Source organism: Peromyscus leucopus, chromosome 10 (genome assembly GCF_004664715.2).
Source record: "Peromyscus leucopus breed LL Stock chromosome 10, UCI_PerLeu_2.1, whole genome shotgun sequence".
Lineage (NCBI taxonomy): Eukaryota > Metazoa > Chordata > Mammalia > Rodentia > Cricetidae > Peromyscus > Peromyscus leucopus.
The window spans coordinates 13,940,239-13,955,279 of NC_051071.1; the positions used below are offsets into that span (position 1 = coordinate 13,940,239).

At 39.1% G+C, this 15,041-nt stretch overlaps 1 protein-coding gene across 3 annotated transcripts in view; it reads right to left on the reverse strand.

Moving 5' to 3' along the window:
• Peli1 (pellino E3 ubiquitin protein ligase 1) overlaps positions 1-15,041 on the reverse strand; it is a 55,891-nt gene that overhangs the window by 14,774 nt on the left and 26,076 nt on the right. The window contains exon 1 of one of the 3 annotated variants that reach the window (XM_037208958.1): positions 12,738-13,494. The exons of 1 other annotated variant lie outside the window; for it this stretch is intronic. The gene's annotated coding sequence lies outside the window, so the exon portion shown is untranslated. Of the gene's footprint in view, positions 1-10,314; positions 10,483-12,737; positions 13,495-15,041 lie in introns of those variants that run through there. One more of the 3 variants, XM_028876323.2, reaches the window with a different exon arrangement.

Here is a 15,041-nt window from a genome sequence, read left to right on the forward strand (position 1 = left end):
ACAATATATATACATATCTTAAACATATAAATTATAAAAACAACCTGTTCAGTCTATATAATGCTGTTTGTTTGTATAGTAAGAAATGTCAACAGAAGAATCTGTATTCAGTAAAATCAGAGGGAAGTAAGTAATCAAGACATTCTCAAGTAGAGAAAAATTAAACAATTTGCCAGTGGCACATCACAAAGGAATGACTAGAGAGAATTCTTTCAATAGAAAGAATAGCTAACAGGGTAGCAAAAATATAGGTAAATAAGAAAAAAATCTCTCCTTTTATATTTTCCAAATTATAGTATTAGCAAAGCACGGCTCCTCCTGAAGTCTGAAACTATGATTTGAATGCTCATATTTGACTGGCATTAGGGTATCACAGAGCTAGCAAGTGTCAGCCTGTGTTCTAGCTGCAGCTCTTTAGACAAAGCAATCCGTTTTCTCTTTCTCTAAAAATGAAAGGACTAAAGTAGAAAGAAGGGAGTTTTAGAGCTAGAAAAATATAAGCAGCCACCTGGCCCTGGCCTGAGAATCTACAAGTAACGTATACAATGCTGTAGTATTCAGGAAGTCTACAGCTTCTCAGCCTCCCCAGTGCTGTGACCTCCTGTTGTGGTGACCCCCAACCATAATATCATTTTCCTTTCTACTTCATAATTTTGCTACCATTATGAGTTGCAATGTAAATATCTGATATGCACTGTGACCCCTTGAAAGGGCTGTTGGGCTCCCAAAGGGGTCCAGCCCCACCACAGGCCATACAGCAAAGCAACAGGTTTTAGCCTAGACAGGGAACTCAGGAAGAAGAGCAAGCCTAGCATATGCCCCCCCCCCACTTTCTATTTTTTAGGATCATTGGCCAAATTAGCTGGGGGGAAAAAGATTTTTTTTTAATCAGACATATTCTTACTTTGCTTTTGACTCCTTAGAAGTCCTGATTTTGGACAATTTTACTAGGGACCAGAGCTGCAGTCACAGGAACGAGCTCAAACTCAATTTCTACTCCTATCTCTAATGTTCTAAAGCCTAAAATAATCCAGTACCATCAGCTACTTACATACTTAAATGATCCAAGATTAAGTTTTCTTAAATTTAGTCAACTGACATGGAATTAGCATTATTAAACTGCAAATAAAATATGCCACAACAGCTACTTCTCTTTCTGTGCATTCTCACACATGTTGATTGATGGATGTAATAGAAGTTGCTAGAATCTTTACATGAAGACCGTTGTCTATTTAATGGGTCAGCATTTTTAACACAAGCCCAGTTGCTAGACAGTACTTTTGTACCCACTTCCTTCAAATATTCTCTATGTATCTTAAATCTGCTAAGATATGTAATTCTCCAAAATGAATCCCTGAGTTATACATTTGAGTACTTGAAATGGATACATGTACAAAGATGTCCTAAGGTCTCAGTTACCAGTTCTACTTATTGCCATTATGTTAGCACGGCTGACACATGTGCACAGTCCTATCCCAATGTGATCTAGCACTAGGGTGTGAAACAGCACCACTAACTCCAAGACAGGAAGACAATGCTAAGAATCCTGCTAAGATAGTGAGGCTCTTTGCTGCACCAGCTGCTATACTGAAGCTCTGTATAACTGGGAAATTGTGCATGTTGCTCTTAATGGGAGGAATTAACCTTCCCAAGAAAAGGACCGCTCCCCGTCCCCCAAAAACCCCATACTCTACCATGGTACTATTTTTTGGGTGTGGTTGGGAGAAAATGAAAATAAAGCCATAAAATAGATTAAATTTTAGTTTGACTGCTAAGTCTGCAGCCATTTGTTCTATCAAGTACAGTAAAGGACATTTGTTTTCATATTAAGTCTTCCCAAAGACTGATTTTTTTTTTGTAATGTGAAACTGTCGGGTATGTGAAACTGGAAAATTGATCTTTGTCCTTTAATATTACAGGGTTGTTTGTTTTTTAATCATTCACATTGGGTCCAACCCTTTGCTTATCACCTACGAAACGGCTACAAACCCTGCTCTGAAAGAGAAGCAGGGTAGTACTGAGCCAGGAATCAAACAAGCGTGGCTGTTTACAGTCTTGATCACTTCTATTTTAGCGGGCAATGGGTAGGCATTAAAGTGGTGCTGAGACAAAGAGAATGCTTGCAAACATGAAAACATTCTAATTCTTTATAGTGAAAAATTGTGGGCTGAAGAGCGTCTCTCTGATGGGACAGATTTCTATTCTTCACTAGAGTTCCACTGTGCATGGTTTCAACAGGATGACTCAAAAAGAGCTGCTTCGGTGTATGTGTGGTGGAGCCATCTTATGAAACCAGTACAGCTAAGGACCAAGAAGGGTCCTCTCAATCCCTGTTCTCTTACAATCAGGAGGATGAACAAGCAGCTTTTTTACACAAAAAGAGAACAATGGTGTCAGAGGTAAGGTTGGAAGTTAGTACCTCTGTTTGTTCAGCTTACTGTAACAGTAGAGGAAAGCAAAGTCTACATCCCCTTCCCCAAATAAACAAAGGGCACCAATGTGTACCCTTCCAACCCTTCTAGATTAGCCAAATGAGATGCCGAGAGTCTTAGTACTCGCAAGGGTAACTTACTGCATCCTGATGGGAAAGCACTAACTACTTCCCCCAAAGATGTAATCTGTTTCTCTCAACTAGGGTTTTTCAGCCTCAGTACCACCAACATTTTGATACTGCAGTAGCCTGGCCTGTATCTTAGGAATTTCAGGAGCATCCCTAGAGGTCAGTAACACACATAACTATGATAATCAACAAGTCTCAGTGGTACTGGGCACGGTGGTGTGAGAGTGAAGGGCAGAAGGATGACTAGTTAGGAGCTAGACTGGGTTACATGAGTGCCAAGACACAAGAAACCAACAGAAAACCAACACCAACCAACCAACAGCTCACTATCCAACTTAACCCACCTGAGAACCACCGCTCAGATCTTGAATTGGGAATCTGAGAATTATTCTAACAAAGGAAATTTCCCCGATTTTGGTGTATTTTTTAGAACATGGAAAGGTATTAAAAATATTTGCTTATTAACACAAAGATAACCATTGTCCTTAAAGTTTTCATATTAAGCCTTGTGCTAATAAAGTTTGGGAATGGTTTTGAAGGTAGCTGCATTTCACTGTTTAACTAGAACCAATCTTGATAGAAGTTAACCATTTCTATGCATTTAAAATATTTTGACAGTGTCTCTTCAAATGTGTGAAATAAAGAAAGTAGAGTTGGGGTGACCACAAAATGAATTCAAGACCAATGCTGCACACAGATAAGGGGGGGGGGATCTTCTGAATCTAGACTCACATTCATAAAAATTAGAAGCAAACTTTGTTAAAAGCAAGAAAATCCTTTTAAGTAAAAAGAGTATCAATTTGAATCAACTCATGGGTTAAGGTCTATCTTGCACTTGCACAGAATACTAATTAACAAAACGCTGTCACATAACATCATAATATTTGACCCTTAAAAGAGCTATCTGAATTGAATATGAAAATCTCACTAATCTCCATTTTCTAGACAAAGGAACTGAGTGGGTCAGGAAGGTGATGGGCCATTTGCGTTCCAACAGCTCTGGAAGAGCTGTCTAATTTCTACCACAACTATACAGGTGCAGTCATTCCCATTTTATAAACAGAGAGAGTGAGGCTCCCAGAGGGAAAGCAGTCTTAAGTTTCCCAATACCACTGTTGACACAGAGATAAGGTGGAATGGGCTGGTTCTCACCTAGGAGCCAAGACACTCTGTTATGGTGGAAAGCATACTGTCTAAAACAAACCCCAACAGTTACAATTCAGTGTAAACTAGGAACGGACAGACAGCCCTGACCGGTGCTTTGAGACCATCTGAACGCTGTCCCTTCCTCAATGTTCAGTGTATTGACCTGTCTGTCAACCCTGCTTCCTGTAGTGACCACCAACAAGGACTCCAGCAAATGAAATGAAACAATGGAGGAAGAAAGGAGCCAAGGGAAAAGCAGGGTATCACACCAAAGCAAATTCTTGGTGTCATCAGAAAGGAAAACATGTACTAGAAAATGAGAACAGACAGCTCAGGAAGAAAGTTTCACTTCATGTGAGTCAAGAAGAAACTGCCAGGCAGTCTTTCTGATTGGGGGAAGCAGGGTCTGCTTAAATGTTCATCATACAGACCCCAAATCATTTTATTCACCATGCTACTGGAAAACATCCTTTTAAAACAACTTGGAACTCAGGGCTGGAGAGATGGCTCAGAGGTTAAGAGCACTGACTGTTCTTCCAGAGGTCCTGAGTTCAATTCCCAGCACCCATATGGTGGCTCACAACCATCTGTAATGAGATCTGGTGCCTTCTTCTGTATACATAATTAAAAAAAACAACAACTTGGAACTCAAATATGTTTATTGCCCTCTGTCCATTTCTAGCCTGTATTCAACAATTTTTCCCCCCTGGAGCTGAGGACCGAACCCAGGGCCTTGCGCTTGCTAGGCAAGTGCTCTACCACTGAGTTAAATCCCTGGCCCCGCATTCAACAATCTTAAATGAGCTACATTGCTGAAGTGAGTATGTTTCTCAAAAAGCAAGGTAGAAATTCCCCTATTAACTATTAATATAACAAATTTTACAGAAGGCAACAAGTTCTGCGGGACTCAGCAGCTATTCAGAACACGAGCATAGGAAAAGCGCAGGGATTGCCAGCTCCTAAGTCAACACACACACCATTAGCCCGCCCTCCACCCCACCCTTCATACTGGTTAATGGTGGGTTCCGTCTCTGTGCCAACACTGTTGTAAGCATTCACATGTAGGAGATTTAAACTTCCCAGCAGCTGTTCCAAGGCTCAGTTAATAGATAAGGACACTGAAGTGACAACTCACCACCACTGTGACCTGCTGAAACCTTACGTATTAAAGGACGTGGGGGGAATTACATTGGGAAAGTAAGTTAGGCACTGAACGGAAAACATCTTAACTCTGCACTACTGAACACACGGAGCAAGAGCTGTGTAACTGGTTCTGTTGTCCTACCAGGCACAGTCCTAAGAATAAACTTCCACAACAAGAAATAATCATTTCAATTTTCTCAGTAAAGTGATCAATTGCTTAAAGTTGAGTTTTATTGTACCAGGAATAAAATTTAAACTTGGGGAAAACGAATAAAATGCATTTCTTCTCCCCAACTACTTCAAATCATTACCAACTTAAGAAATTTAAAAAATGGAATGCCAAATAATGGCCATTGTTGTATTTCTAGGAGTAAGGAATATTAATTTTAAATGGGCCATGATAGAAAGTACTACTAAATAATTATGCTGAGCAGTTAAATTACTCCTAGAAATAGAATATTTTCTAGTCTTATTAAAAGACTGAACTAAGTTACATACATTTGCTTAGAAAAGCAACAACAGCCAAATTATTTAAGTGAACGGAGATAAGGGAAACCTTACACAGGCACCAGGCAGCCTCTCTCGGCTATAATGAAAAAGCAATGATATCATCTACAAGAAAATGGATGGCTCTGGAGAGCAGGCTACAGCAAACAAGCCACCCTTTCTATCATATATGGACTCTGGATAAGAAAGTACAAATATGAAAGTAGAAGGAGTAATATTAGGGAAAGATGGGGCAGAGGGTTATGGGAAGTGGTAAATCTGAGTAAAGTCCATGATTATCCGTGCATGAAATCCCAGAACAAAGCCCACTGTTTTGTACAAAAGATATGCTCGCAATTCAAGAGTTATGGCCGGTGAAATGGCTCGGCACAGAAAGGTGCTCGTGGCACAAGCCTGGTGACCTGAGTTCAATCCCTGGAATCCAAGGTCTAAGTTGAGAACTGACTCCACAAATTGTCCTTTATAAACATGCCCCCTCCACATCATACACAATAATATTAAGTAAAATTTATATTAAACTGAAGAGTAAAACTATGTAAAACTAGATGCTTTTGTTCTGATTCCTTAATAAAAATTCTCCAAGATAAGCTTAATTGCTCTCTATCTTCAGAACAGTGCTGATGATTCAAGTGTCTTCTCATCTAGACTAGAAAACCTGAAAGGATAAAATGTTCTATTTGCCTGTGAAGTACATAGAATATTCATCAGGCACACTCAATGTATGTATGTTAGTTACTCAACAAAGCAAGCATGCCACACAATTTAAAAAAAAAAAAAAAAAAAAAAAAAAAAAAGGCAACAGCAGTGTCAAAATATCTCCCTGAGGGCATTACTAAGTACCCAAACTGAGGGAGCTACAAAATAACTATGAAAGTCTGTTCAAAGTCTCCCAGGCACAAAAGGAAAGAAACAGAGTTGTCAGGGACAGAGATTAGTATGGTTCAGTTAAGAAAACAGTACTGCACCAATGTCAAGTTCCTAGTTTTGACAAACACATGTGGTTGCGGGAGTTGCTAACATTAGAGGGTTCAGTGAAGGGTATATGAATGAGCTTGTATTAGTTTAGCTTTTAAGATTTATATTTAGAAGCTTTTTGAATGAAATGTGTCAAAATTACCTCAGAGCTGCTCTTACACTTCGTGCTTCCTCCTCTCAGAGGGACCCTTCCTAGACCATCTTCAACTCGTGCTTTAAGAGTAAGAGTAGCAGGGTAGATAGTTGGCAGACTGAATTAAGTGAAGACACTTGTAAATATTCCCGAATTACCACTAATTATCTCATTATCACAGCGTTCTTTTGAACTGGAAGAGACACTTTGTAAAATAAAGCCATCACTACGTAAGACTGACAACAAGCTGGGACCTTGAATAAGGGCTTTATCCAGTGCTTTGTGAATTCTTTATGAAACCCAAATTGACCAGCCAGGTCTGTAGCGTGTGATTTCCTGTCTTATAAAAGCAGTGACAGCACTTACCGTATGTTATAGACTTGTCATGAGGACTGAAAGAAAACAACTTTGCAGTAAGATTTCAATGCTGGGCCACACGTCAAAGACATGTCAAAGTCATCAAACACACTTTCCTCCTTTTACAAAGCAATCTTACACAGGACATGATTCAAGTTTGCACCTCAGAGTTTGTAGTATAACATTATTACAACTGGAATATTATTCAGCTGTTAAGAAAAATTAAATTCACAGATGAATAAGTGAAGCTAGAAAAAAATTATCCTGAGATGACAGACCCCAAAAGACAAATACTGCATGTTAGCTTTTAGGTTTTAGATGTGTATGCTACAATTAGAAAACCAGAGATTAGGTACCTAGTAAGGGATAAGATGGGAGGAGAGACTCTTCCAAGGAAGGGGAAATAGAATATAGAATTATGGAGAGATAAAGGGGAAGACAGAATAGGAGCATTAAACAGGGATGGGGAGGAGAGCTGGGAAAAGGAGGGTACGTGGGGAGGGACAACCAACACTAAAAGCCTTTGGAAACGCCATACTGTAGAAGCTTCCTAAACTATACACATAGATGAAAGGAATCTAAATGGAGTCACCATAACATGGGAGACAAAGCCCCAACTAGACATTTTTTTGCCACCAAGTAAAACCACCAGTGCCAGGAATGGGTGGCATCTTGTTGAGTCGTTAGCCAAAAGGACTCTCTCAAACACCATAGGCTATTGCCAAGACTACTAGTTGCTCCTCACAACCCGAGGTCGGGGCCCTATTGCTAAAAACAACACTTATGCCACTGAACACAGAAGCTGAGCTGGTGTCCAACTAGAAGCTTCATGCCTACTGATGACTAGCATTAGGTTCTAGAAAGTACTCTGCATGCTACAAAGCCTGTGACCTACAACAGAGATCTACCTGCAAGATACACTGGTACAATGATGTTATGGGAGTAACCAACCACTTTTTGACTGGGTTTAAGGCCCACTGCTGAGATGGAACCCATGCTGACACTGCTAAAGTACCCAAGAACCTGAGACTAGATAGGACTACTATTCTGTTAAAGGAAGATAGCAATACAATAGCTCCTAATGTCATATTCCCATACCCAGAGATCAGTGCCTTGCTCAACCCTCACCAGAGAAGCTTCTTCTTGCAGCAGATGGGAAATAACACAGACAACCATAACTGGACACTGTGCAGAGAGTGGGAGACTCTGCAGCTCTTAGGCCTCAATGGGATGTCTTCATCAAACCCTCCCCTCATGGCTCAGGCATTTATGTGGAGGAAGAGGCAGAAAGACCGTAAGAACCAGGCCAAGAGAAGATTCTGAGGAAACGTGCTTCAAGACATAATAGGACTGATGAAGAAATGAATTCACAGACTGTGGTCGCATATACAAGATCTGTGTAGGTTCAAGGCAGACAGGGCCCCAGCAGTGCAGTAAGACATGAGGTCCCAACCTAACCAAGAAGCTACAGACAACTGATAGCTGTTGGCAAAGTGAAAATCCCCTTCCTCCAGTGGATTGTCACCGGGTCACACCAGGGCAGGCCCCATGGCCAGGAGTAGCTGGCCAATGAACTCTGTGGGGTTTTTGTTCGTCTATGGGCTTTTTGTTTTGGCATTTTTTTTTTTTTTTTTTGTCTTACTGGTTTTTGGTTCGTTTTGATTTTCATTTTGTGTATTTATTTAAAGAGAGTACACACATAAAGTTGGATGGGTAAGAAGGTGGGAAGGATATGGGAGGAGTTAGGGGAGAGGAAAAACATGATCAAAATGTACTGTAAGAAAAATAAAAGAAATTGTTTTTAAACTGTGAGAGTTCAAACAGTGATTTACAATGACAATGAAATGTAAAAAACTCAAATATTTATCAAAGCCTATTAAATATTAAATGAAGAATACTAAATAGGGCTTAATAAACACTTGGTTGACTTTTGGTGGTACTGGCCCATCACTTAAGACCTAAACATTTTCTCAGATTTAACTGTGTTTCTTGGTACCTAAACTAATGTTTATAATTAACTCTTTGTAGATAACTTTGATACCATATAAAAGTTCTAGTTTTTTAATACTCTTAATATTTAATAATGGTTAAAACCATAATACTTAAGGGCTAAGACAAAAATTTTCTGAAAATCTCAAAATCTATTATAATTAGACTGAATGCTATACATATGTTTGATTTTCTTTTCAATAGAGGAAAATCAGATGGATTTGAACATGTTTTTACTATTCTTATAGGAGTTAACTTTTTAGGCTTTTTTTTTTCAAAGTGTCTTAGTAAGCTTCATTCAAAAAGAATGAGAAGAAGATTTTAGCTGAATTTCTAAATACAAATGAAACAACTTTTTTCCTGACAAGGCGGTGCTCAATATAGAGGAGCCATTACTAATGACAATTATTGCTACTTCGAACAGTGACAGCTTAATCCCACAGCTTCATTTCCTTCTTGGTTCTTGCAAAGTGCTCAGGAGGAGAAGCAGGTGATCTTTCTCTGGGAAATCATACTGTGTTCTCCAGAAACTTTTTAACAGTAATTTAGAGACACTGTGTGTGGGAGGTTAAGAACATCTATTTTTTTTAAACAAAGTGAATACTGTAAATTACTCAGTGTAGTATTCCTATTTAACCCCCTTCATTAGGAAAATAAATACATATATCTAGGTTATTTCCATGAATTTCCTTTTTTCTTTCATCTGATTATTGTTACATTATCACATTACAAAAATCCCAAATAACTAAATTATGCTCAATTTTCTAATTTCAGTCATAGCCATTTTTTAATGCGCAAGAGATTACTTCTTCACATGCTAAAAAACTGGAAAAAATATCTAAATCAGACTTAGTTTCTTTTAAATTTACTATAAAAACCTTTTTCAATTCTATTTTTTTCTTTAGGTAAAAACAGAACACTGCTGGGAAATGATGAATGTTAGTTTTTAATGGAAAGATTCCCTGTAATTAATAATCAGCTCTCTTCTTACCCTAATCATAAGAACAATTGAACTATTCTGGTAGAAACACCACTTACATTCCCCGTAAAGCACAGCTAACCAGTGTACAATGACGGCACACCATTCTAGTCTTCTGAGAACAACATTAATTTCAAACTTGACAGGAAAACAGAGATTAATAATATTAAGCTCTACAACATGTAAAAAACCAAGACTGTAGGTTAGCCTACAAACATTAAGAACAGCTTTGCATTTTCTGTTGGTGTATAACCGACAGGCCATAAACACCTGTAGTCAGGGTTCCCAGGCTTTCTTCCCTACTGATAGGAGTTTAATAGTTAACAACACAGAAACTTTGGATTTGAGATTTATCCAACCTCTGTCCTAAGACAGAAGGAAATTTAATCGTACACAACACAATTCTAAAGCTAAATATGACAAAATGAAAAATAAAAGCAGTCTGATTATGGTCCAGATAATTAACTTTTCAAGTTTACCGGAAGCCTCAGAAACGACCCTAAAATTAAGGCACAGAGCACCCACCGTTTTATTCTGTCGTTATCGCCACACGCTCAGCCACCTCCTCACCAGAGGACAAAATCGAGATAGTATGAAAGCATCTGCGGACGGGCACTGGGAACCACACACCGCTCAGTGCCGTCTGCTCGGGGTTCGTTCACTGGAGCTCCTCAGAATGTGTGGGGGTGGGCCTGTGTTACGCAAAGTCAGTAAACACTACAGAAGTCGAGCTTCTATTGGCTAAAGTGAGAATTTGCTTCTCCTCTACCTCCTCCCTAAGACAGTATGTGGCCCAAAAGGGAAGAAACGGAAGAGGAAGCAGGGAAGAATTTTTAACACAGGTTTAACAGCAATTTATAGAATAAGGCACTTCAAAAGAAAAGTATCCTACTTCTTAAAAAGCTACTCAGATTAACCATGTACCTGCTCCATAAATGCTAAAAATATAACTAAAGTATCAAATTATTAGTTCATGATAGTAAAACAGCCTATTTTTACAGATTTAGTATAATAATCAGCTAAACACCCCATTTAAGAAAACAAAGCCGGGCGGTGGTGGCGCACGCCTTTAATCCCAGCCCTCAGGAGGCAGAGCCAGGTGGATCTCTGTGAGTTCAAGGCCAGCCTGGTCTACAAAGCAAGATCCAGGAAAGGAGCAAAGCTACACAGAGAAACCCTGTCTCGAAAAACAATACAAACAAACAAAAACAAAACAAAACAAAAAAATCAATAAAATTCACATGTACAAAATATCCATTAAGTACTCTGAAATGAATTTGATCCCCCTTCCACTACAAAAATCTGGTCACAAAATAGTATACTACCCTGAACATAAAATCAGGTGAACGTTTAATCGTATTCTCACTGATAACAGCTCCAGTTCCGGGGATCTACTGCACACTCCTCTGGCTTCTGAGGGCCCGAGGCATACACGCAGACAGAACGCCCACACACAGAGAAGAAAAACAATGACGTTCTTTAGAGGCACTCCAGTGTGCAGCCCTACTAAACATTCTACCAGTGCCCCAAAACTGATGCTGGTACTCATGGGTAAGAGCCATTATGGAAATGGCTGACTAATTTAACAACTTTAGACTTAGTTAAATTATGCTATACTGAATAGCAGTACCATTACTAGCAACACTTGATTTCAAAGTCAGTAAGTGCCCTTATTGATCTTAATTAGAATCAAAGTCCTGCCTAGAAATAGTTTATCTTTCTTGAAAACTCATATAAATAATTCTGGTGGCCCTATGTTTATTCAAGAAACCTCTCACAACGTGCCCACAGGACACAGCTGATTCACGGCAGCCTATCACATTTAAGACAGTAAGTACTCTTACAGTCACAAGTGCCTTGGCACAAAATGAGCCACCCTTCTCTTAGAGCTGACAAGTTTCTATCTATTCTTCCCAGAATTCCTGTACCCGTGTCAACATGTCCCGAAACTGTCCTTCAGTAATTCTTCATAACATTTCTTCTGCTCCTTCTATTGGCAGCAGGACCACTTAGGACACAGTGAGATAAATCTGCTCAGGAATCCTGTTTATGTCTAGTACAGATACACCCAGGCCCTAAAACTCACCCAAGACAATCTGAATACATTCTGGGATCTTGCTATCTGAGGACTCTAGCTTGTCATGTTATTGTAGGTTGAGGGTTGCTTAAGAAACAGGACGTGACAAGTTTAACACTCATACCAAACAGAATGTAGTTGTAGCTGTCTATGCCTAATGCCATGACAAAACCTAAGGACCTGCCTGCCACTCTTGGAACCAACATATCAACCCTCTTAATGTTTGGAAGTATATTTCTTGCTCATTCCTAGGGTAATGAACTTATCAAACAGTCTATATAATATATCATCATCCCTACTTTAATAAATAGAAACAGAGAATTAAAAGTATAAAAATTCCTTACATATTTCAGGCTATGCTTATATCAGGAAATTCATTTTTCTTAAAGAGCCCTGAGAAGACACTAAAGACAAAATTTCCATGTGTTCTAAGTGATTACAATGAGCTGCTTTTAGAAGAGGCCAAAGACATTTCCATGACAGAGAGAATGGTTAGAATTAAATTTCTAGACTTTTCTTCCCTAGTCTAAGTTCTGACTGCTTAGACAAAACATTTTTGTTTCTGACATGTGCTTTTATTTATAATAATGTTTGATTAATAATGTCATGAAAGCCAGCCAAACACAAAACCAAAACATAATGAAACCTTTAAGTAGCTTTCTTGGCTGGTGGGAATTGGCTACTAAGCTTTGGCAAATGGCCCTAACTCCCACCAACCTTTCTTCTGTTCTTAAATATCTGGCTTGGATTCTGGGAGCTTCCATGTCCTTGCCTCGCTCTTCTCTACGACTGCCATTACTTTAGTTGAACTCCAGGACCAATGACAACCTTTAACATCACGATTAAGTTAACCAAAACAAGGGGCACTTACCTCACAATTCCCAGGCAGTTTCAGGTGTTTCTTTCCTTAACTGTTCTTTTTCTTATGTGCTGGAGCCTAGGCTTCGGCTTCACCTTTGGACACAGCTGTCCTTTGAGAACTTGCTTCTCTAATGATCTATGCATACCTGCAAGGTTATAGTCAAGGACTCATTCCTTATAGTCCCTGTACCTCCAGCCACACCCTAAGCAGGTGTGTAAATTATTTCTTCCTTTAGTCTCACCTTCCTGGTGATGCTTTGGTCATGTTCCTCAACTAGTCACAATACATTCAGTTAGCTGGCATCTGCTATTCTACAGTAAGTTTTTTTTTTTTTTTTTTTTAAACATGGATATGCCCAGTTTTTTACTTGCCAAATCAATGTAACTCTAATCAGAGAAAATGTACATTAGGTCCAAGTTTTATTAACAAAGCATAGTTCTTCCCAGTTAAGAACAATAAAAAGAAAAAAAAATCACTAGTGAAATTGTATTTTGAAGTTGAAAAGAACTTTAATGAATATACTTTTCAATTTGTTCACGTCAGCTCTTTTATGGAGGAGACAAGTCTGTGTGCAAATACATGAGCTCAAGTTAATTTGCTGAAGGTTGGAGGACTAAGCACTGAATCTAACCAATGGAACTCTTGAGTCTCATGTCAGAACTTATTTGGAGGCAATATCCCAAACACTAGAGAACAAAACCATCAGCCAACAAGCAACTATAATGTACTATGTACACAGGACAGCGAAATCTTTAGTACTATTCTCTTTACTGTATTTGCTATAATTTTAAAAGATTTAATTTTTATTTTATGTGTTTGCCTGCATTTATGTATGTATGTGCAATATCTGCATGCCTGGTACCCAAAGAGGCCAGAAGAGGGTGTCAGATCCCCAGGAACTGGAATGACAGACTGCTGTAAGGCACTATCCGGCTACTGGGAAACCAACACAGGTCCTTTGCAAGAACAGCAGGTACTCTAAGCTGACAAGCTACCTTTACAGCAGGATTTCTTTTAATTTTATATCATAAAGGAAAAACGGAAAAGTAGACAAAAACTTGATGACAGGCACCATGGAGACTTTTTTTCTCTTTTTTTCCTTTATGTGGGCATGTGGGGGTTGGGGACAGGTGTGTGCTTGCAAAGGTCAACCTCAGATGCCTTCCTCTATAGCTCCCCACCCCCACTACCTTAGTCTTTGAATCCAGGTCTCTCTCTGACTGGAGCTGGCTGCTCTGCTGGACTGGCTTGCTGGCGAGCCCTCAGGGTCGGCCTCCTCTGCCCCAGCCTCCCCACGACTAGAGTTACAAGCATATGTTGCCATGCCCAGTTTGATGTGCATGCTCCACCCTCTGAGCCATCTCCCCAGTCCTGGGACTTCCCGTTCGTTTTGTACACAAGTCTATGGAACCATTGAAGACTACACTCCATGGGCATGCTTCTCTAAACTAGCTGTTCAGGCACCTACTTTGTGGGCTCTGCTTACTTGTAAGTTTCCTCAAACACAAGAAATCCTAGGTATGGACAAGTGCCATAGCTAATCTACAGAATGGGAAAAGGGAATTTTCAAATCACATATCTGATAAAAGGCTTATAATCTGAATACATAAAGAACTTGAAAACTGAAGAATAAAACAAAAACCCAGTTAACAAATGGTAAAGTGAAAACATTTGTTTCTTCAGAAGACATTTACAAAAAAATACAGAAATAGAAATCAAATCCATGAGATGTCATTTTTCCTTATATATTATAGGACAGCAATGATCATAGTAATAGTAATAATAAGAGCCAGGTAAGGCCATTGAAGAGTGAAAATTTTTAATTGCTGCTGGTTGGAAAAGAAATGGGACAGTCACTTTGGGAAAATACTTTAGGGTAATTCCTCAAGATTAAATACAATCATATGACTAAACAATTCAATTCTTAGGCATAAACACAAGAGAAATGAAAATCTAAGTCTACACAAATGTCTGCATCAATGTTTACAGCATCATCTCAAGTTGGAAATATTCAAAACTGACCCAGAGTGAAAACAACCCAAGTGTCTATCAATTTATGAATAAATAAAATGTATACACCCACACAGTGAACCATTAGTGGCCAGTGAAAAGAGATGAAGTACTGGATACGCTACAACATGGATGAACTTTCAAAAACGGTCAGCTAAGTGGAAGGAGTCAGTCACAAAAATATTTTCTGTATGACTGCAGAAATGTCCAGAACTGGCAAATCAAGAGAGAGCGAGAGAGCGGGTCGGTAGGTGGGTTGTCTCAATGTGTCTCTCTCCATATGTGACATACATAGAAGAGGGA